The sequence below is a fragment of the Heterocephalus glaber genome, unplaced genomic scaffold (assembly GCF_053883595.1).
Source record: "Heterocephalus glaber isolate CG9 unplaced genomic scaffold, H.glaber_assembly_v1.0 deba00000122, whole genome shotgun sequence".
Taxonomy (NCBI): domain Eukaryota; kingdom Metazoa; phylum Chordata; class Mammalia; order Rodentia; family Bathyergidae; genus Heterocephalus; species Heterocephalus glaber.
In genome coordinates, this window is record NW_028258138.1 from 34,356,925 (window position 1) to 34,379,739 (window position 22,815).

The following is a 22,815-nucleotide window of genomic DNA, read 5'->3' on the forward strand; positions in this document are numbered from 1 at the left end:
GCATTTGCTGTTTTTAACATAAATGTTTCTTAGAATTACAAGTGCTTCATTCTTTATATTATTGGGACAGAATTGGTGAATCTTAAATGGCAAGATCAGATTCTTGTAGAGAATTATCATCTAAAGTAGTGTAAAGTACTACTTAGATGCAAGGAAAAGGGCATAAAAACACAAGAAGAAGCATAGATAGGGCAGGAAGTGCACACATTAGAAATAATCTAAGGTCTAAAAATAGGCACTTTTCTAAAGCAAATACAGAATTAATCAAAAGAGTGACACCTAATTATAGGAAGGTCCTGGGCTAACAAATATAGTCTAAGAAAAATAAGAAAATTAACATTTAATCTTAAAGGGTTAAACCTAGCTGTGATTATCTTAGAAATTGAAATGGAAATGTTCTTTCCTGGTTATAATGAATCAACCTTAAGTCCAAAGCTGTTAAGGTCTAAGTAAGGACAAAGGCAATTCAATAAAGCCACATAGATTTTTCTCATCCCACTTGTCTGAGAATCATATGTAATTATAGAGCTGGAAATGAGTTTGGAATAATCCAGCCCAACTCCTTTATTTCACAGATAAAAAAACTGAGGCAAAGCAATATTACTAGCTTTTCTAGTCACTCTGTTGGTAAGTAGTAAATTTCAGCTTGGAATCTAAGTCTGCCTATACCTAGTATCAGTAGGTTTTTTTTCTGTCAGAAAAATATATAGAACTAAATGCACAATTTTAAGTGGTTGCTTTCATGTTGAGAAGGTAATTAATTCATAGTTGATATCTATGCTTGTATTTCTAGGTGTGTGTGCGCATGCGCGCGTGTTTGCATGTGCCTGCACGCATGCCCATGAGTTGAATTATAGTAGTCCAAAGGCACAAACAGGACTTTTTCTAAATAGCACATCTAATCATAATTGACTAGATTGTTCCAAATTAAATGCATCCTTCCTAATGCTGGTGTGGGTATTTGGAAGTTATCAGAAGATTGCTGTCCAAATTCAAAATGTCTTAACAGACCTTAATTTGTTTATCTAGCAATTTCAACCTAGTATGATGTTCTTTTAAATATATTTTAAGCATCTACTTGTTATTTTAATCTCTATTTTTTGTCTATATTTTTTGGTCTCATATCTGAGGACTCTTTCTTATGTGCCTTGTTTTGTTTTGTGTTTTTGTACTGATAATGTCAAGGTGCAAATAGTTTGCTAAGTTGATTAAGTGTTTCTACTTTTAATTTGAAGACTTAAGTCAAGAAGGATTAAAATGTGTAAAAACTAAATGATTGATGAGATTTTATGAGAGAGGATCAATCAAGGAAAACTTGTATTACTGTTGGAGTATTTTGTCTACTTTTAGGCAGAGATACCATGAACAAAGGAAAGATTAATTTTAAATGATATTATAAGAGCCACATGATTATTCTATGATCAATATAATCAGATAGTAAAACAAATTAAAAATTGAAGCATGAATACAAATGTGAAAACAATGTTTTAATTTGTTTTCAATTTTGGCCTAAGAAGTATTACAAATTTTTGATGTAGTGAAAAGATAATTCCAGGTCCAAAGGCAAATATTGACATAATTCACTCTACGTAATAAAGAAGATTTCTTCGCTTTTGTTGATCTCAGTTTCTTCTTTGAAAAATAATGATATGCTCTTAGACAATATTAATCATACACTTAGACATATCAGTCTTCCCCGATGCACATACCAGAATAACAAAAATGATAAATTTCTGTCCCAGTCTCTATATCTTCTCCAAGAACCAGCAATCAACACTCGATCCAATCTGTCAAGACCTGTGACCTTCACCTCATTTGCTATGAACTCTGGTGCAAGACAAGAGAGATCTATGGAGAAATGCAATCTAAAGTTCTCTATCACCAATTTTCACAGCTTGAGCTGTTGTGACCAGGTGACTAACTCTTATTTTAGAAAAAGGTTTTCTGAAAAAGAGTCTGGTAGGAAATTAGAGGGTCTTAGACCTACTCCTGCACTGAATGTAGTCCAAATCTTCTGCCTGCTTCTCCAAGAGTCTTTATTTATTTTCTTAAGATTTTGAAATTCCTATTACCTCATCCTACCTTGCTTTTGGGCTTTTGGAAGAAAGTTATCTGCTGAAATTCACCAGGCTATGGACAAAGATGTTATCTTTCACTTTATACTGGGTAGTAAGCAATTTCTATATTCAGTGTATTGCAATTTGGACCTGATTTGCAATAAATAAGCACCACCTGGAAATCACACTTACTTCATATAATACTTTCCATAGGCAGTTATAACACTAAATAAACATAAAAATTTTTAAATCCATCTTTTCCTTAATAAAGAGAGTCTAGTAAAAAATAAACTAACAAATATAGCGAGAAAGAGATAGTAGAATTTTATTTTTGTATTTGCTATTTTTCTTTCTTTGTGTATGTGTGTTGTCCATTTGTTAGTGGGACTATTCCACCATTTATACTCAGGGTGGTCTAGCTATTTGTGATGGATTATTCTTCACAAGTGGGGTATGGTTATCTAAAAAGATAACAGTGGAAATACTTCAGCTTTAAAACTGATATGTTAGTCCATGCTCTATTTTATAACTTGCTTAAGGAGAATTTATTCATGCTAGTACAATGGAGCTTGCTTCCTTGATGTCAAAAAATTTGCACTTTTCATTTTTTGTGTGTTTTGATGAAATACATTTTCATGTATGCATCCCTTTAGTACACTGTTATGTAAAGATACGTATTTTGGGATAAAGAAATTATGTTCTAAAATATTAATTAGAAGTTAATTCTTGAATTTGATTATTGCCATTAGGTTCAAGGAAACCATTCAGGTTAACCACAAAAGACACTCTACCTATATATATTAAGTCCAAACAAAATAGGAAAAAAAATCTACTAGTGAAGCCAGAAAAAATAAAAAGCCATTTAAAACTTTATATTCTAATGTAAAGGTCATGAAGAACCTCTATTTAAATTCATTTTGTTACTTTTCTAACCTATCAACTGTTATCTTGACACAATTTGGGAAGAAAACTTGTGATTTTTCTTGCAGATTTCATACATTCACAAGCTCATTGCAGGTATTAGTTGTCTTCTTGATTTTTATAGTTGTAATTATTGAAGTGTTCATTGTTTTTGTGGGTGTTTTTTGTTTGTATATTTGTTTGCTTGCTTGCTTGTTTGGTTTTGATTATCCAAAATCTGAGTCTCTGAAGCTCTGTCCACTGGTAGGTTGAAAAACAAGATAAAGAACAAGAGGAATATTACATCATCTCTGGTAATGTAGACAAGCTACCTGATAGTTTTAAGTCTTAGTTTTCTTCTCTGTAAAATTGAATAGTAGCAATTATATTGTTACTGAATGTAGAACATAAATTTTGTACATCTCAATTAATTTCCCCTTATTCCTTTATTTCCTTTTCTCATAATTATCTGATTTCATTGAAGAGACAAGATATAAATAGTTGAAACAGTGAACAACAGGTCAATGTGTAGTTAAGCATTAAGTGGCTGCTGTACCTAATTATATATGCTGATTTGTGAGATATATTATAGTATGCACTATACCATAGTTGTGAGCTTATTTTGTAATTCAGTATATTTCAAAAACATTGTAATACTTTTCCTGCAGTACTTCCCTGTTCTGTTTTCCTTTGTTCGTGGCCATGCTTGCTAACTACCTTCCATTCACCCATATGCAGTCAGGTACTAGTTCCTATTGACTCTATTTTAATATTGTGACACTTTTGAATTCACAATTTCTTTTCCACTTCCCTCTTTAACTCTTTCTAGACTATATGTATGATATCCCACTCCCAGTCAGTTATTTAACACAAGTTAGATTCTTATTCAGTTTATTCTATAAACTCCACTTGGTTTAAATTTCCTAAGTAGCATCTGATCAGGAAGTTACCTTGTTCAAATACTCTCAATAAGTTCATATTTCTCTGCAAATGGAGCCCAGACATCTTTTCAGAGGAATTAGTATTATTTATGGCCAAGCCTCACCCTGACTTCTCTAGTCTTACTCTTCACTGTTCCACTTAACAAACCCATGGGCCTGTTATATTTGATACATGCTGCCTCCTTTCTGCATTTTTCAACTCTTGTCTTTGTGCAACACTTAACTTTTGTATTGGGCTTTTCTTCCTTTTTTCTAGAATTTTTACCATCATTAAATGAATATCTGAGCTGGCCGTGGTGGCATATTCCTGTAATCCGAGCACTTGGGAGGCTGAACCAGGAGGATCACTGTGAATTCAAGACCGTCCTGAACTACATACTAAGACTTTGTCTCAAAACAACAACAAAAAATATCTGAGATGCCACCTATACATTACATTTTCTTTGATGTTCTTAACTGAAATTGATTTCACTCTTCAGGATTCGGTAGCCCACTGTTGTCATCATTCAACAATCATACCATTTTTCTCAGTTTGTGAACATATTTAATCTCAACTATATTACTGACTGCTTAGGAGTAGTCTTTAAATCTGTCACCATAGGCAGCAGAATTTTAAACACACATAATAGGTTGAGCTTATGGAGGATAGGAACAGCTCCTTGCCCATGGTAGATATTCAATAAATGCCTATTGGTGAATCAAATAGTACAGAAATTAGATTATGATAAGAACTATGGCAAGAGGTGGGCAATGAAAACTTTATATCTTAGGATTATCAGAAAATATTTCTGAGGAAAGCTGTATTCAGGCCTTGAAGTTGCTTTACTGATAGAAGCAAATGTTGAAAGGTCATTAGTGTTGTAGATAACAGGAAAAGATGTTGCTTGGAAAGGGGACAGTCAAACAGTTAAAAATGTGAGGGAGCCTAGAGCAAACTCAGAAACAGGGAAAGGCTTAATTTGGCTGGAGCATAGGGGAATGGTGGAGGATAAAGGAAGTGACTAAGCCAGGCATGGTGGCCCACGTGTGGAATCTCAACACCTAGGAGGCTGAGGTAGGAAGATTGCTGTGAGTTCGGGGCCAGCCTTGGGTATGTAGTGAATCTAAGGCCAGCCTAAACTACACAGTAAGACTCAGTTTCAAAAAAACTAAACAAAACAAAACAACAAAAATAAAGTGTAAGTGGCTAAAATGTGTTTCATTCTCTAGGTGACTTGGGAATCATTGAAGATTTTTAGTTAGAGAAATACTGTGTAATATCTTTGCTTTTCTTTTAGCCATTACACTTTAATGTGACTTACGGTTATTAAATGTTATTCTTAAATAACATCTTCAGTTCTTAGAAAGTCATGCACTCAAAACGCGCACTGAAAACAAAAGCAAAACAAAATATAACAGCCTTTTCATTTCTCATCACTCTGGGATGCAATGTCAAGAATCAAATGGACTGTTTATTGAAGTTCTCATTCAGCCCAGGGTGGGGGAGCACTCAAGGAAGTAGCTGCACATGGTGATGGTGCTGAAATAGTGTTACAGACTTCACATTCCAACATATTTGAGTTTCTATTGACATTAAATTTACTATCATTAAAAGAGCAGGCCTATGTAACACAATTTTACAGTAGAACATCATATAAATCATATTAGAAAAGTATTTTTCCTTAACACACAAGAAAAATGTTAGAGCCGCCTGCCTCATAAGCGCAAGGTCCCGAATTTGATCCCTGGTGCCAAAAAGCCCCCCAAAACCAAAAAGAAAAATGTTAGATTTGTATTACTGGCTGCTATTTGCCCTAAAGTTATGCTAGAAAAAAAAAGTTATTTCCAGTCATCATGAGTAAAAGTTCCATTGTTCACACAATGTCATCATTAAATGATTTAATATTTCAAGAAATGTAATCATATTCCTTTGATTTGTTCTGGGAGATATAACCTAAGTATATTCTTATATGTTAACAATCAAATTCAATATTAACTGTTTATTTAACCTAACAATATTAATGGACAAAAATTTTGACTAAGTTTTTAACTAAGTTATTATTATAAGTGGATCATTTTACCTGAACGATCAAGAGGTTATTCCCCAAAGTATACAAATACATTTATGAAGTTTAAAATAATGTTGATAAAGTATTCAGAAAATGTGAAATATTATTATCTCTAATGCTTCATTTCTTCTTTGTGAAAGGCTTGTACCCCAAGCTGTTTGCCAAGTAAGTGCACTATCTCCTTCCCGCTAGGGTAGGCAGAGTATATTTTCCTCTAGCATCAATGTTGAGGTCAGCCATGTGACCTGTTGTAATAATGGAATGAAAGCAGCCAGAGTATGAGCCTGGTTTCAAATGTGCCAGTGTGAATCAGCACGAGTGTTTGTGTTCCTTCTACTTACCATGAGAAGAATAAGCCCTGGATAGCATCTGGACCAGAGTGATGAAGACAGATAGAATAAATTGGAGCCTGAGCCCAGGCCTAGAGTCCAGTCAGGCTTTGTTAAGTTCTGTTGAGCCCACCTGAAATTAGATGTTCTATAGCTGAATCACATATTGATGAGTGGGAAAAATATTAACTCATATTTTTGTAACCCATTGGAATTTTTGGTGTTGCTTATTATCCATCATGATTGTAGCTGTTGTGCTATATGCATATTGACTAATAGGCATATTATTTTACAGTATTTTTGTTGCTATACATTTCCCAAATAATGATAAATAATAAATGGAGTTTTAGATTATGGGATTTGTTGTAATAAACTGTTAATTAAGTGTTCTAATGTAAATATATCTCAGTAATAATAATTGGATTTTGCTCACTGAAATAAAATCTCTGCAAACTATTTTTAGTTTTGTGAACACTAAAAGAAAGATCAAATTGGAAAGGAGATTAGGCTACATAGTTTTTATATAGGAAAGCTTTAAATCATTGAAATTTTCTATTTTACAAACTAACATTTTATAAATTCCCCTTTGTTATCTTAAAGCACAGAATTAATAATTGCTTTGCTATTTAGATCATTCATCACTTGTACATTGTAATCTCTTTATAATTTAGTTATTAGGAACCATGATATGGGGCATAAATTACCTTTGTTCTACTGGAGACTTGCTTAGCATAAGTGGCCAAAAGATAAACCATATACAGAAGTTTTATAACTTTAAAACTATGTATAAATACTGAACGAACTATAGAAATGATCCCTGAAAGTATAGCCTTACGTATAAATACTATTGGAAAACGTTCCAATGTCATATGAGGATATGATTATGAATCACAGATTCAATGGAATAAGTTCCTCAATTTTAATGATGGCCTACAATATTCAAATAGGCTCATCTAAAAGTTTTTAGCATGAATATATATATTTTAAGAGTTGTGTAATTATACAGTGAATATTTCCATTTCAGATGTCAGACATCTTGTCAAAAGCCAAGAACTATGAGTAAGTGGATGAAAATACTTTGCTTCATAAACAAACTGGCCTATTTATTTGGCTTACTTTTTTAAAAAAGCAATTTCCTTTTATAGATAAGATAGCAATTGTTGGACAATTAATTTCATAAAATGTTATTTCACAAGAAGATGGAAAGAAATAAGGGATAGTAACTAAGGAATACTGAGACTAAAAGCATTTTCTGCATATTTATCTGTTAAAATTATAATAGTCATAATAGTTTTGTTTTTATGCATCTACAATTCAAATTTGTGTTACAGGAAGAAAATCTTTTAAAAATATCTTAATTGGGTATTGGTGGAAGATTTTATTTGTTAAGGTTTCCACATAAAAGTTCAGGTATAGTATAGAACTGATTTAGTAAAAGCTATATTTAGGTAGCTAGTTAGTTCTTGGATGGAAATGGAAGTAATTATAGCTAGCATTTCACATTTTAAAAATCTATATTGTTTCCTTGGATTTTAAACATCATAGTTACTCTTTTGATAGGATCATAATAAACTACTTCTATCTGTTCTCCAATTAAACATAGATATTTAATTCTATAATTAATTATGTTTTTGAAAGCTTGTAGCACAAAAAACAACATAATTAGAGACAAAGAAAACAAAGTCAACTAATGAACTTAGAATTGAAAAATTAGAAATCCAAAAAATTATTTGAACTCTTGCTTTGCATGTCACAGAAAATCTTTTGTCATTTTCTGGCAGGTATCTGGATAGATAGAAGCTTCCCCATGTATTGACAGAACTGCAGAAAGCCCAATTACTTCTTCAGCTTCACCAACCTCTGTTCTTTCCTGAGAAGTAATTTGAAACATTTTTTCAGGAAGCAGAAAGTTATCCACATCATAAAAAGTTTAGGAGTACTTTGGTTTAATTTTATTTTGGACTTTGTAAAGGCAGAGAATGTTACAAATACCAGGTTTAGACTAAATCTATAGCACAATAGGTCTGGTGCTTTACCCACATTAAAAAGATCAGTTGCCAAGGTGATGAAGAGGAACCACACATAGAGAATGTCAGAAGAGAAAGCAGGTGAGACATAAAATATTAAAAATATATGAATGCGCATAGAGATGGCATGTAAATGTGGCATTTGATTTCATATGGTACTTATACTGTACCCCATTATTCCAAAGATAACAGTTATCTTTCAACTATGGTATAAACTCCTTGAAATAGGCCTTGCATTTTCAAGTCCCTCTATTCCATAACACAGAGCCAAGCCTTGTGATGAACACTCAGTAAATAATTATTGATTACTTAATGAAGATCATAATTCAACTTTTTTAGGTCAATACAGTGTTGAAATATCATTTGCAAACAATATAGTTTCAAATTACTATGACATGGAAAGATTTAAATCACCTCAACACTTTATTTTTAATTTTAAAGTGACTACATGCTACTGATGCAAATTTTAAGACAGTTTTCACTACAGTTAAAAATATTTCTTTCCTATTCAAGTGTGTTGTGTGTACTTTTTTGTTCTTTTTCTTCTGCTTTTTTGCAAAAAGAAAAGAATAAATTATATGCTTATTAATAATTGCTTTCTTCAATTTAGACTCACATTTCAAAGGTGTGAAATGAGAAGACTGACTTTTTTTGACAATCTTTTTATCCTCACTCTACAGCTAAAGTTTGGAAAGAAATAAACTGTTGAAATTCAATACAGAATTGTGGGAGACTCCAGTCTTCACTCCCCCTAATCTCACCGTAAGAAGGTAGGTAAATCAAAGGAAGTAATAATTGTGCATGGTTAGCATTTCTCCGTGACAAAGGGAGATAGATGACACCAGCATTTTCAGATTCAGATCTTGTTATGAAGTTCCAAATAGGGATATGTTGTAGAAATAACAGCCTCTCCTCTGTGGACCATACCATGTTCCCAGGAAAATTCTTAGAAGATGATTGACTTCATAGTTTTATGTATTTAAATGTTTCGGCTTTGTTTTAGACATAGAATATTGGGTTTGTCTGTAAACCAGCTTATGCCTGACTACTTTACTGGAATAGAGCTGGTGTTGGAACACAGATCTCCCTCACAGGGTCTCTCTCAGGAATTCTAATACCCTGTGGAGATAAAAAGGAAAGGTGATTTAAGTTATCCTTTCTAGGTTCTGAATTTATTTTACACACCTTCTGATAAAGAAGTATGAGCTTTACAAAAGGATAGTGATCTTTTCTAAACAGAATACCTGGGAGTATTACTAAAGAAGGATGTCTTGATGATTGGATTATTGGTTGTATTTGACTCTAAGTCATGATACTGCTTTGAGAAAACTATTGCTAATAGTCCCTGGATAAAGATTTTCTGAGTCACCAATCATTGAAAAGCTGCCACAAATTTGATGTATAGTAAGTGCTATATTAACTAACATTCTTGTTTGTATGTGAATTCCACATGGCTTATCTTTTGGCTCATTGAACACAGGTCAATGAAAAGTGAGCATTGTTAGCACAAGAGAGCTTTCTATGCTTTATAACTTTAAGCTTAATGAATCACTGTAACATCCAAATTGGCATCGCACTATTTTTACTGTCTAGTCAAGAACATAATTTTACCATATCAAATTTGTAGCACAAGCACAGCATTGTAATTTAGCATGCATTTTGTTAATAGTGTTTTGTATCCCTTTAGAATCTCATCTTTGTAGCCCAGTGTCATATGTTACTGTTTTAGAGAAAACTTCTTAAGCAAGAGAAACAAAAGTGGGTAAAGTTGCACTGTGACATGTGCGAGTAACCTGTCAGTTATCTGACAGCAGTCATTCTTCTCTTCTTTTTTCCTAATTAATCCCCAATTTTGTTCAAGTTTGGAGAAAATATGCAGCAAAGATGAATCCCACTCACAACCCAAAGTGTGCAACATAAAGGGTATAGGTCACAATTTCGTTCTGCTTTCACTGGTGATTCCTTTGAGTCTGCACTTGACTGAATTCTGGCCAATAAACCTAAGAGAAAAATCTGTTGCAGGACTACTGGAAAAGTTTCCTCTTGATAAAATAAATAGGCACAATGAGAAAACACCTCAGTTCCCTTTCATTTCCTATATTTGGATGTTGCTACAAAGATCTGATGCAGAGTTGCTGCTGCTTAGGGGTGGGGATGAGGATGGTCGACAGCATGCAAAGTATGGCACCACTGAAAGTTAGAAAGGGCTTAGATACTTTAAGGCATTGTATGGCTGCTGAGCTAATTCTTAGATCTGCTTCTCTCTGGACTTCTTGAATGTCGTAATAAATGTCCTCATTGTTTAAGCCACATTTAACAGGGTCTTCTGTTACTTTACAGACAAAACATTCCAATTGATAAAAGGTAGTTAAAAGAATGCAGTTCATACCAGTGTGGTTGCTTCTCTCCCAGGCAAAGGAGAGGCAAAGAAAAGAAAGGGCATTACTGGTTTACTAATGAGCTTTTTGTAGATCTTGTAGTTTAGAACTTGAAATGCGTTTTCCCTATAGAAATGTTATAAATGGTGTCCGGGTTCCCAAGGTAAGCCCATAAAGCCTATTGAATCCAATAATGCCACAAAATCTGTACAGCCTAGTAGAATTGAATCACCTTGAAAAACAATGTTTCCTTTGAGACAAAAATGAATTCAGAAAAAAATCAGAGATCTAGTTTAGTGAAATAGAAAATCACCACTCCAACAGCAATAAAATTGAAGACTTCCCTCTCCTCCAGGACTGGGTAGTGGGAGCAGTTATTTACCCACATCCCAAAAAGCAATGGCTGTATCTGTTGCTTGGGAGCTAGCCCAAGTCAAAGCCTAGGTGACAATAGAGGAGCAGGATAGAAGGTTAGTGAAGGGGAGATTAAATGTTTTTTTTCTTTTCCACTCCCCAGCTCCAAGAGTTTACCTCTTGTCTATTTCTTTAGCATTATCTATTATTTCTAATCAAAACAATCCTCATCTTTGTTTTTTCCCCAAAACATTTATAATTTGTGGCACATGTAAGCAGAATCAACATTATTGTTGATGTAAGTGTTCTTGCTTACCTGGTTTTGTCACTCTGAATATTATATTTTTATGCCAATGGTAAGATATTTTCTCTCTCTCTCTCTCTCTCTCTCTCTCTCTCTCTCTCTCTCTCTCTCAACTTGGGACGAAATGGCAAGATGTTCTACCAATATAAATTAATTTAAACTACAATTGATACCTTGGTTCATGAACTTGATTCTTTCCACAATTCTGGTCTCAAACCAAATGGACAAGAACCCAATCAAATTTAATGGTTAGACTCAATGATGACCTTATGGGAGAATTTGATTTGATTCTTGTCCAGTTCACTTTGCAACCAGAATCATGGAGGGAATTGACTTATTGGACCAAGGTGCCACTGAACATGTGAACTTGGAAGATGTGAGAAGTCTCATCATTTTTTCTCCCTAAAATTTAAGAAAGTTGTTCTGAGTTTTCAAGTACTTGCCTTTGGGGTTCTTGAACACTTTCACAAGTATAGGACAAATGCTGAGATGGTTATGACTGCAATAGACAACTCTTACTTTTTAAAGCTTAAATTTCTGGATGAGGAAGGCAGACAACTAGGGAGGAGAAAGGTTTTCTCAGAGTTTTTTCTAAAGTTTAGGAAGGAGGTGAGGACAGGTGGGGCTCATATTGAATGACAGAGATATGAGGCCAGTTCCCTTTCCTGAGCCTTTGAGATGACCTTATTTATGATGGGATGATACAGGAATGTTGGGGAAAATAAATTCTTGTGATAGACAATGAAAAGATATGAAAATGATATAAAGAAACTGCACAGTTGATCACATAAAAATTTCTGTAAAAAATATGTACCTTGTAGGTTAAGATTTTTTCTTTTTCTTTGCAGCTGTAGGATTGCTGCTAGATTTTCTGACTACTGTCACAAGAATACCCTCAGGTTCTAGATGACACTGTAGTTTCTAGAGGCCACTTCCACTTTTTTACCATGGAGTCTTCCTCAAATATGGGCTTTTGCCTCATTAACCAGCAAGAAGAATCTCTCCAATCTTTTAAGACTCATTCTTACATAGCACAATATCCTCACAAGAGTGATATCCCATCCATCACTTTTACTCTATCCTACTGTTTAGAAAGAAGTCACAAGTCCTATACATACTCATGGGGAATGGGCTACATAAAGGCATGGACACAAAAAGCCACCAGGAAATGTGTCACATTAATATCTGTGCATCATACCAAGTTTCCTAAACCCTAACTACACCACGAAACTCTGAAATAATTACCAAATACGACTGTAAAAATTGTCTTTAGCACTTCTCTTAGATCTTTGTTTGGATTACAATTCTTACTTTGACTTTAGCATTATCTTGTACTATTGGATTTCAATAACATAAACAGTTTGTATGCCAACCCAAATGAGGACTCAGAGAAACATTAGACCTACAAGTCTTACTCAGAGATATAACAGTTCAGGCCTACTTCTGAAAGTCCTTGGAGCAGGAATAGCAGGAGGGTCCAACCAGTTCATTGCTTCTTAGCTAGCAAGGATTACTGTTGCATATTATTGATTCTCTAGTGATGGGACAGTAAGTGGTTCAGATCCTTGCACAGACTTTGCTGTCATTCTGTGTTTGAGCTCCATGATCGTGATCATAGTTTTTTTCAATGCTTTTGCAATCATAAACTAGTACAATTATGGTCATCTCTCTTAAGGGCATCCCAATGAGCCCATATGAACTGTATGTTTTCTTCCCCCTCTCTGAATTCCCATTAAAGCTCTTGAGTGTCAGCAGAATCTAGTCAGGGCTATCTCATTTTATAAAATAGCTTTTTATTAATTTATAAACTCAAGGAAAAGTGGTGAAAGTTTTGCCTCCTTCATTTGTCAAAAGTTCTGCATGCAAACTGGTATATCCACTTCTGAAACTCTGATTACTAAGAGTTAGGGGCAGCCTGGTAAATCTAACTGAAAATTTATTCAGTTAGGAGTGACTTTGTTCTTTAAATTTGCATAACTGTGTAACTGCACAGAGTAAAGAAGATCAGCTCTAAGATGGCTTTTTTACTTTTATCTAAACAGAAAAGCAGCTGGTACTCTGCTCAGTAAAACAAATGAAAGCCCTGCCTCACCAGGCATTTCAGGCACCCCATTACATTGGTATTTTATGATACCTAGTTTCAAAGCAGTGTTTAAGTGCTGAGTCTTTATCAATTGAATACAACGTGAGGTTTTACTCTTCTCCATTATGCTTTACCAAATGCTGGCTGGAACACTGTCATGCTACAATTCTCTGTCATTCCATCCTTGGAAATCTTTGTCTGCCTTCTTTATGCATGTTGTGGCAATGGGAGCAGTGTTTTAAGATCTCTTTGGTGGAAAGAACCCAAGCTAAAAACAGAAATCAGGAGTGCATGGCCTTTCTATGTCCACCAGAAAGTAGTGGAGAAGGTACCACTGCTTTTAACTCTTACATAATCTGGTAACATTTGGGTTCTGCAAGCACATAGGACATATGATATTTTTCTGGGGTCTTTAACTACTAATAAAGACAAGGTAGTAGAAATTGAAAGTTGGGCAAAAATTTTTTTCTGCTGGCTGTTGATTGATGGATTACAGTCCTGAGGATTGTATTCAGGGCCTTTGCACTGACCTAATCTCCCATTCTTTTGAAAAAAAAATATTTTATTTTGAGACAAGATCTCACCATGTTACTAAATTGCCTAGGCTGTGCTTGAACTTGCAGTCCTCCAGCCTCAGCCTTCCAGAGTGCCTTGCTACTTACACTTTACTTTGAACTTGCCATTTTGGCTGAGGATGTATGTACATCTAAATTGTAGGTCTATTTTTCTCTATTTAGATCTATTTCTGAACTTGCAAATGCTAATTATGGCTTTCAAGTACTGAAGTTAGATGAATTTCTATTAACAAAATTTGACTGAAACTTTCCTGGAAATTTTATTACAGCAGAGGCAAAGAGGTACAGTGAAGTACCTGGAGGTGAAGAAAAAATGTGACAGTGAAAAGATAGAGAAGTGGGGCAAATGTCTGAACCTGGGATATGCCTCTTTCCTGATAAGAGCCGTGCACTAGAACTGGAGGACTGGGCTATGTGGAATGGACACGGTGATCATGGTCTTCCTTGTTGGTGCTTACTTTGTTATTATTGGATGAGTTGGGGAAAAACATTGCATATTAAAGAATCACAGGTAATATTATTTGAGTTGAGAAATCTAAAATCTACAACACAAAGAATGAATAGGGTGAGAGTTCCCGTGGGCAGTTCTCTTCACAGATACTATAGATGTTGACACATAGCAATTTATTCATAAGGTGTGTGCACATGCACTAGTTCACCTGAGCCTTAGGTATTATTTCAGCTGATATAAGTAATAAAACTCACAATGGTCAGTTTTTAGTTACAGACAACAAAATCCACTCTAGCTAACAAAAGCAGAAAGTGATTTATTAAGAGATAATGGTAGCTCATAAATCACTAGGAGAGCTGAAAGAAGAAACTCAAGGCTGAATTCTACAATAGTTCTCTAGACTGTACGATAGAAATGGACTACTCAGGGAGCTGATGCCTCTACTGTGATCACAAATTTGCTGAATCAGAAAACTGTTCACATAATTGCTTGCTCCAGAATAGCTACTTCTTCCAGTAATGTATTAGTAATATGACATATTAATAATACAGATCTTATATTTCCTGTTTTCCATGTGACTAAGTTACAAGAAACTTACACTGGTATGCCCCCATGGAGAAATTTAAATCATTTTTTTACTCTTAGTTGCAAGAGAATCAGAGAAATGTTATTTTTTTCTAATTTTTCCAGTCCACCCATGCAAGGAGTTAGAATAAATGCCAATCAAGTCATACTACTGGACTATACAACATTGCTAAATTGGATAGACTACCAAAGAATCCTTAATCAAAATGAAGGATATATTGACAAAAGTTAAGTTAAAAGACAAGAAACAAAACATAGCAAACCAAAAACCAAAGGAAACTAGGAAATGTCACCTACCACTGAATTCCCGAGTTATCACCATTATCCACCCACCAGTAAGAAATACCTGTTTTGGACTTTATGGGGGAGAGAAAGAAATTTCTATTCTGATGAACCAATGAGCTATAGGGTTATCTGTTATAGCAACTAGCATTATCCTAAGACAGCCTTCTCATTGATATTTCCTCTGACAGCCCTAGTATTCATTAATTTGTCCTCTTTAGCCACAGCAATCATGTTGTTGGTATGGGTGATAAAGCCATTAGGTTTTATTCTCCTAGCATATCCTTCCAGTCTTATTTCTCTTCAATTCCTTTATGTCCTCTGTGCTTCAAAGGATACAATTACTGGTTTTCTTACTAGTTGTTGCTCTTGTATCTTTATAAATGCATATCTTCTTTCTAGAAGTCTTCCTCATCTGTACATTCTCCTATTCAATGACACTTTTCTGTACTCTATAGAACTTTTCCATAGAATTTGTTGTATTGTGATATTATTGCTATTTTACTTACCTCTCTCCTCTATTATGCTATAATTTCCTTGAAGACAGACTTGTTTTAAGATGTTATCTTAGTACTTAGTGTAGTATTAGGTACATAATAGATGCTTCATATTTTTTTAAATTTATTAAACATATTTGGACTTCATTCTATATGAGAAGACAGTAGAAGTACAGAAAAATAACTAGATAAAGGAACTTTAAATTATTGGCCAAGCTCTAAGGTGGCCTGAATTTCCAGTTTTCATTTCTTTCTGTATACTTCTTCTTTATGACTGGTTGATAAAATCAGTAAAATATAGTATATGACATCTGAAGCTATGTCCTATATTTTCTACATTATCTTCTGATTGTTTCCCCTGGGAGACTCCAGCCCCCCAAATAGTTATGATACCCAGTTCTTTAGAGAGATGCAGCTGCAGAAAAGCCTACTTGTTTACTTCCACTAGCTGGCTGGTGGGTGAGACAGGATGGAAGTAAGTCAATGGCTGCAGTCAAACCTTTGATGGCTGCACCTCAGCTGGTATCTGACTGTAACTTCCTGGAAGAGCCTAACTGCAGTATCCATCCAAGGCTTTTCTTAATTCTTGAGAGGAATGATAAAAGAAAATGCAGGACTATTGAGATTTTAAACCACTAAATTTTGGGGTAACTCGTTATATAGCCACAGATAACTAATACAATGTTTCTGTACAAAGAGATCAAGACAGCTTCTTTAAGGACATGCTATTTGATGTGACCTGAATGGGGGAGACACTAGCTACTTGACACTTTGGGACTGAGATGTTCCAGGCAGCAGTAGCAATGGATAACATTAAGGTAGGGGACAGCTGGGCTTTCCAAGAGATAGAAGGAGGCAAATGTGTGAAGAGTTTAAGTGGAATAAGGGTATTTTGAAGTGGGAGAGAATTTAGGTGCCAGGTTCTTTCAAACAAGGTAGGTTCAAATTGTAAGCAATTTGAACTTTTTCTAGATGCAATACAAGTTATTAAAAAGTTTTAATCATATTAGTGATGTGAGGTAGGCGTAGAGATAAGGCATCGAGACTTCTTGATGTATTTAATTCAGTTTTATTGTAAAAAGGGGGAGAGATCAAGGATCAAATGAATTTTTTTCTTTTTAAAAGTGTGGGAGAGATTAATAGTACAATAGATCAAAATGATAATGGCAGTTGTCTTTAAATAGGTAAAAGGGATGAATTCAGATCTTGAGAGAGGTGGTACTTCTGTAGGAGCAAGAGAGACAGGAGGCCAAATGCATAGAGACATTGGTAATTAGACTGTTGAATCTGTAAAAATGAGGTGACCTTGTCTGACTGCCTCCATTTTCTCATAAAATGATTATGAACTAAAGTGGGAATGGAAGAGGTTTGAAGAAAGATGAAAGAGATATTTGTTGCATGTCTGAATAAATGTAACACATAGTTGGAATTTCTGTAGTTTTCTACTCTAGAGAAAACAACAACTACCACAAAGAGAAAAACAAGTTGTTAGGAAGTATTTATTTCAAAAAAACATGGCTGGCAACACAAGAAGATCAAAAGGTAAAGAGAAAGTGAACTGAGAGGAAAAACTGATCTTATTTTATTACTCCTAGAATTCTTGTACTTTAGAGTTAGAGGGATCAGTTATTTAGATAAAAGCACACCCTCTGCAGTGGGTGTGCTTCAGCCTTTTTTCTTTATCCTTTCTGTTCTTTTTTGTTAGTTGATGCAGGAGTCCATATTTACAAAACAAACTGATATCACTAGAGGAACCAATACAATCATAGCTGAAAACTTGAGACTCTCACTCCAAGAAGAGACACCAAAGATTATCCAGTGGATTTATACTTTCATAATTTACCAAATTATGTTCATGTACTTCTCTAGGTCTTAGTGATAGGAAACAACAGTGAGCAATAAAACAGATGGGATCCCAGCCCTCTTGGAACCTCCTCCAGCCGTCAGTTACCATGTAGGTAATCAGGCATGTTTTTGATATTTCAGTAACATAAACACATGCACTGTAACATATGTTTTGGGGCACAGAGAGATAGTACAGTGTGTTGTTCAGAGTGTGGTCTTTAAGGCCAATAAGTTGGAATCTTTTGAACTTTGTACCCATATCTCCTCATCTATAAAATGGAAATGAGGTCTTTGGAGGAGCTTGGACATCATCTCCTGGCTTCCAGACTTTTCAGCCTTTCATCGCAGACTCTTGGGCCTCTTGATAAGGACACACATAGGACACTACACTGAGGTGCTGGCTTTCAACTGGATCCTTTGGATCTCCAGTGCAGATGGACTTTTGTGCTATTCTAGCTCTGACTCTGTGGGCGGCCACTCTCCCAGAGAGGTGACAGCATCTTTGCTAGAGGACAGGCTGGGCCAAGATGAGGGTGTCCATTGTTGACTACAAGCTGACATCTTCAGACAGGACAGGTGGACATGGACAATGAGCATGCCAGCCAAAATGGACTGAAGTTTTGAGATCCCTCCTGTGTTTTTTTTTTTGGCAGCAGAGAGCTGTCCCCAGTGCAGAAGAGGTGAAACTTCCGGGCTGTCATACCTCTGCCCCCAGCACTGTGGAGGTGATCTGTGCAGGTGTCAGCAGCATACATCCCTCCCCTCTCCCTCCACCTCCTTGAAATGAGAAGACACATAAACAAATCTCAAAACCAGACTCCCAGATCACCTAAAGCAACCCCAAAGTGAAATGAGATGGAACAAACTGATACTCAACCACCTGGACTCCCTGAACTGAGAACAAAAAAGGATGTGAAAAAAATGAAATAAGAAATAATTTCTCAGATAACAGCAGAGATTGTTCCTATAGTGTAAGACATGATTAATAAGTCTAGAGAGGACACACATTTAAAAAAATAGAGGAGCTGAGGAACATGATGGAATCCCAGCATAGGAGACAAATGGAATCCATAAAACAGATGCAAACAGATTTCCAAGAGATTAAAAACTCCATTGAAAGTTTACTCAACAGAAGGAGTCAATGTGAGGACAGAATTTCAGATATATAAAATGGAGATGACTGTGGAACACATGTCATTCAGTTCTTACAATAATCAAATGAGGTTTTGCATATAAAATGCTTAATGTTACAGCCTGGTACATAATACTTGTTATAAAAATAATTAGTATGAATTAACATGAGTATTTATATTGCAGGGTTGTGGGGAGAGCTTCTTCAAAAGACTGAATCTGGGCTCCTACTAGCTGGATTCATTCAGCTGCAAGCATCAAGAGAATAAGAAAAGCCTATAACAATGAAAAAATTGAGTTTTTCACAAGTTGGCTCAATTGGGAGGGCAGCCAGCCTGTTCCCCCTCCCACACAGCATACAGGAGTACAGTAGTCCTATTTATATAAGGAGTAAAGTAAGAGTCAGGAAGTATACATATGTAGATTTAGTGAGGTTTTGCACCACCAGAGTATCCAGAAAATTTTGAACCCTTCTTGATAACAGGGCTAGGGTAGGAGGCAGGGGTGGGGGGTGAGGGAGTGAACAGCTTCCACTCTCAACATGAGAAAGCTGGAGAAATAGCTAATCTTTTCTTTTAAAAAAATTTAATTTTTAAGGATCCATTCTAACCTCTCTCAGTCACATATCTTCATGTAAATGAAAAGAATACATCTTCATATAAATCAAAAAGACTCAAGCTTTTCAAATAAATTTTCACATTAGTTAAATTTGTTTTGGTGGTGGTACTGAGGTCAGATATAATATAGAAACTAAATAATAAGCTAGATGTGATGGTGCATATCTATAATCCTAGCACTTTGAGAGTCTGAGGCAATTGAACCACAAGTTGGAGCCCTGCCTGGGAAACTTAGTGACTTAGTGAAACTTTGCTGTAAGATAAACAATAAAGAGGGCTGGAGATGTAGCTCAGTGCAAAGGCATTGGGTTTAATCCTTAGTATTGAAAAAAGGAAAAGAAACTAAATAATCTAACATAACCCCTTCCCCACTCACAAATTCATATAAGGATTTCCAAAGCAGATTTGCGGTTATGTACATATTTATACATGCTATGACTCCTGTAGAAATTCTGTCATTTCTAGAAAAATCAGAGATTGGCTGTGACATTACCTTCATTCTAATAAAGTATATTTTCAATTTAATAAATTTGGAATTCTATTTTACAACTTAATACTAAATTTTGATTTAGTACTAAGACTGAAAATGTCATATCAAAATCAAATAACCCTCACAATTAGCCATTGAATAAGTTAATTTATATATTGTCCTACAAAAGCAAATCACATGAACATCAAGAAGTTACCCCATTAACATTATCTTCCCAATTATAATAAATGCTTCAATCATCTTCATGCATTTACAATCTGCACCTCCCTCCACACCCTGCATGATGAACAAACATAAGGCATTTCCATTTAAGTGTATACAGATCATTTATTGAGCTTTTTATACATTTCTTTTAAACACAATTATCTTAAGGAAGAAGGATGAGTTTATGAAAGCATCTAAGGAATTTATGCAAAAATGAAAACAGTGGTTCCCAAGTTGCTTTTCAATTTTAGAAGATGTTCTATGTATATTTAAAGGGTACATTATGCAGTCATTCATTCTGTAAATTAAACCTTTTGATTCCAGTAGTATTATGCAAAGCTAGCATATTGTACCTATTTGCAAATGCACTATATTAGTGAATGCTTCTTTTTCTTTACCTAAATTGCTAAAATGTCTTATAACATATAAAGGACATCTTAAAAATTAAGGAAATAGAAAGTTTTTGTATCATCTATGAGAAGCACAGAATATGATATGGTTACTCCAGGTGCCAAAGATATATGAAGCTATAAAATGGGGGCACCCAGAAAATGTTAAAAGCACACTATATGAATATCATGAAAAATTCACCCAGGAGCCTCTAATCATTGAAGCACAACTACTAAACATGAAGTGTATTTTGATGAAACTGGGCTTTGGGGAATTTTTCTAGTCCCGTCCTTTTCTTGCCACTCGAGTCACTGTTAGCACTTCACATTCCTTGAGGATATCAAAGGTGGACAAGAGATTCAATGAGGAGTAATGCCAAGCCACAGTTGCTTGAACATTCTGGATTGTTTTGTCACTATCTTTAGAACAATGGCTGACATTAAATGTTCCTCTTATGTCCTCCTCATTCTATAGATTGTATTTTTAGGAGGACAGCACTGTGTAGTCCTATTATGGGACAGAACCTGAGAAGACATGGTATTTATATAGCCAAAGTGTTTCTGTATCTTTTCATGTCACTTTATTTTTTATTTTTATTTTTTGGTACTTGAGGTCAAACTCAGGACCTTGCGTTTGCAAGGCAGGCAGCAGAACCACTGAGCTAAATCCCCAGTCCATTCATACAGTTTTTAATTAAGCACTTTCTTTAATAAATAGGAAAATTTTTAAAATGAAAAAAGGACGTAGAAATGCTTTTATACTACTTGAACCTAGAGAGTGGAGTTTTGCAAGGGGGCAAGAAATCAGGGAAGAGAAGCTAAGTATAGATAAGAAAAGGATGCTCTTACTAAAACAAGTGTCGGAGCCATTCTACATAATTTTTGGGAAAAATCATTTCACAATTAAATTATGATTAGGCCTAGTCTTCTTGTCTGGCTATGACATGCCAAACATAACTCCATTTTTGTCTCTAGTCACAGCTGAGACCTCAATGGTCCTGTGATGCTCTGACACCCAAGGCCAAGATTACATCAGTTGAAAATATCCTGGTTCCTTGAGAACCAAGTAGTAAGAGAGAGATTTCACCTGGGGAGGGACAAATTCATCATTAGCTTAACTCATCTCATCTACTGTTGTAAGACTGTCTTTGCTCATCTTACCATCCTGATCAACATAAGCTTCTCATTGACCTAAAATCCTCATCAGCATAAGATCCTCATGGTCATAGGATTACTACCACCCTCTGAGACATCTGATGCTTCCTCTGATTATAAGATCCTTGTCAATTTAGGATTGTTACCACCCTCTGAGTCATCTGTTACTCCCTGTGAACCCAATAAATAGAGGCAGGCTTGGATGGCTTCGTCTTTGCTGCCCAGAGCAGCATTGATCAGGTTCGGAACCCAGCTTCTTCTCTAAGTCTCATTTCCTGTCTTTATTCTTTAATTTGTCTTGTGCTGTCATGGCTCATAGGAGACCAGGACCCATTTCAGGGATTCTGGTAACATCCCTGTTTCCTATTCCCTACAATCAAGAAGAAAATAGACTTGATTGTGTTTTGCTTTCTAAAGTGTTGTTGAACTGAAGGTGAATGAGAAAGGTCAATGTCCTCTCAAATACACACACACACACACACACACACACACACACACTATACAGATATCATCCAGACAAGTGAGGAATAATCAAATATTCAATATTATTTGTCCATTATTTCTATATGTATAAAACTTATCTTCACAATTGTTTGATCATTTGCATACATTCTTGTGGTTCTAATAGCTCCTGTCTTCATTACCTCAATTCTTTTGATATGTCTTTTGAGAAGACTGGGAGAGAAAAAGTAAGATATGAAATTTATATGACACTTGGGAATAATGAGATAGTCAAACATAGAAATTCATAACAAATTATTGAAGTTGTATGACTGGGGAAAATAAGTCTTAAATTTTCAGATGTCAGATGTGCTGAGTTCATGTCTCCTAAATATCAAGGAATGAAGTTTGAGGATGAAGGAGATTAACAGTAGGAATGGTTTATGAGAGAAAGCTGCCAAGAGACAGGAGGGGCCCTGAAAGTGGGCTACTGTAGAGGCTATTTCTCCAAAAATGTTTTATAGAGCAAAATCACAAGGTGGATCTAACATGGATCAAACTACAATCAACCAATAGGATTACAAATATAATTACTCAATTATTAATCCAATAGTGAAGTGACACCTGTAGCAAGGGTATATGGCGAGTGTCATTAACTTTTAGCCTACTTATAACTTCTAAAATAGAACTATCAAGGCATTTTTGGGAAGGGATGAGTCCAGATGTTCTGGT

At 35.2% G+C, this 22,815-nt stretch overlaps 1 pseudogene; it reads right to left on the bottom strand.

The window, feature by feature from the left end:
• Positions 1-7,025: 7,025 nt before the first annotated feature.
• Positions 7,026-7,108, bottom strand: LOC147830394 (small nucleolar RNA U3; annotated as a pseudogene).
• Positions 7,109-22,815: the final 15,707 nt, after the last annotated feature.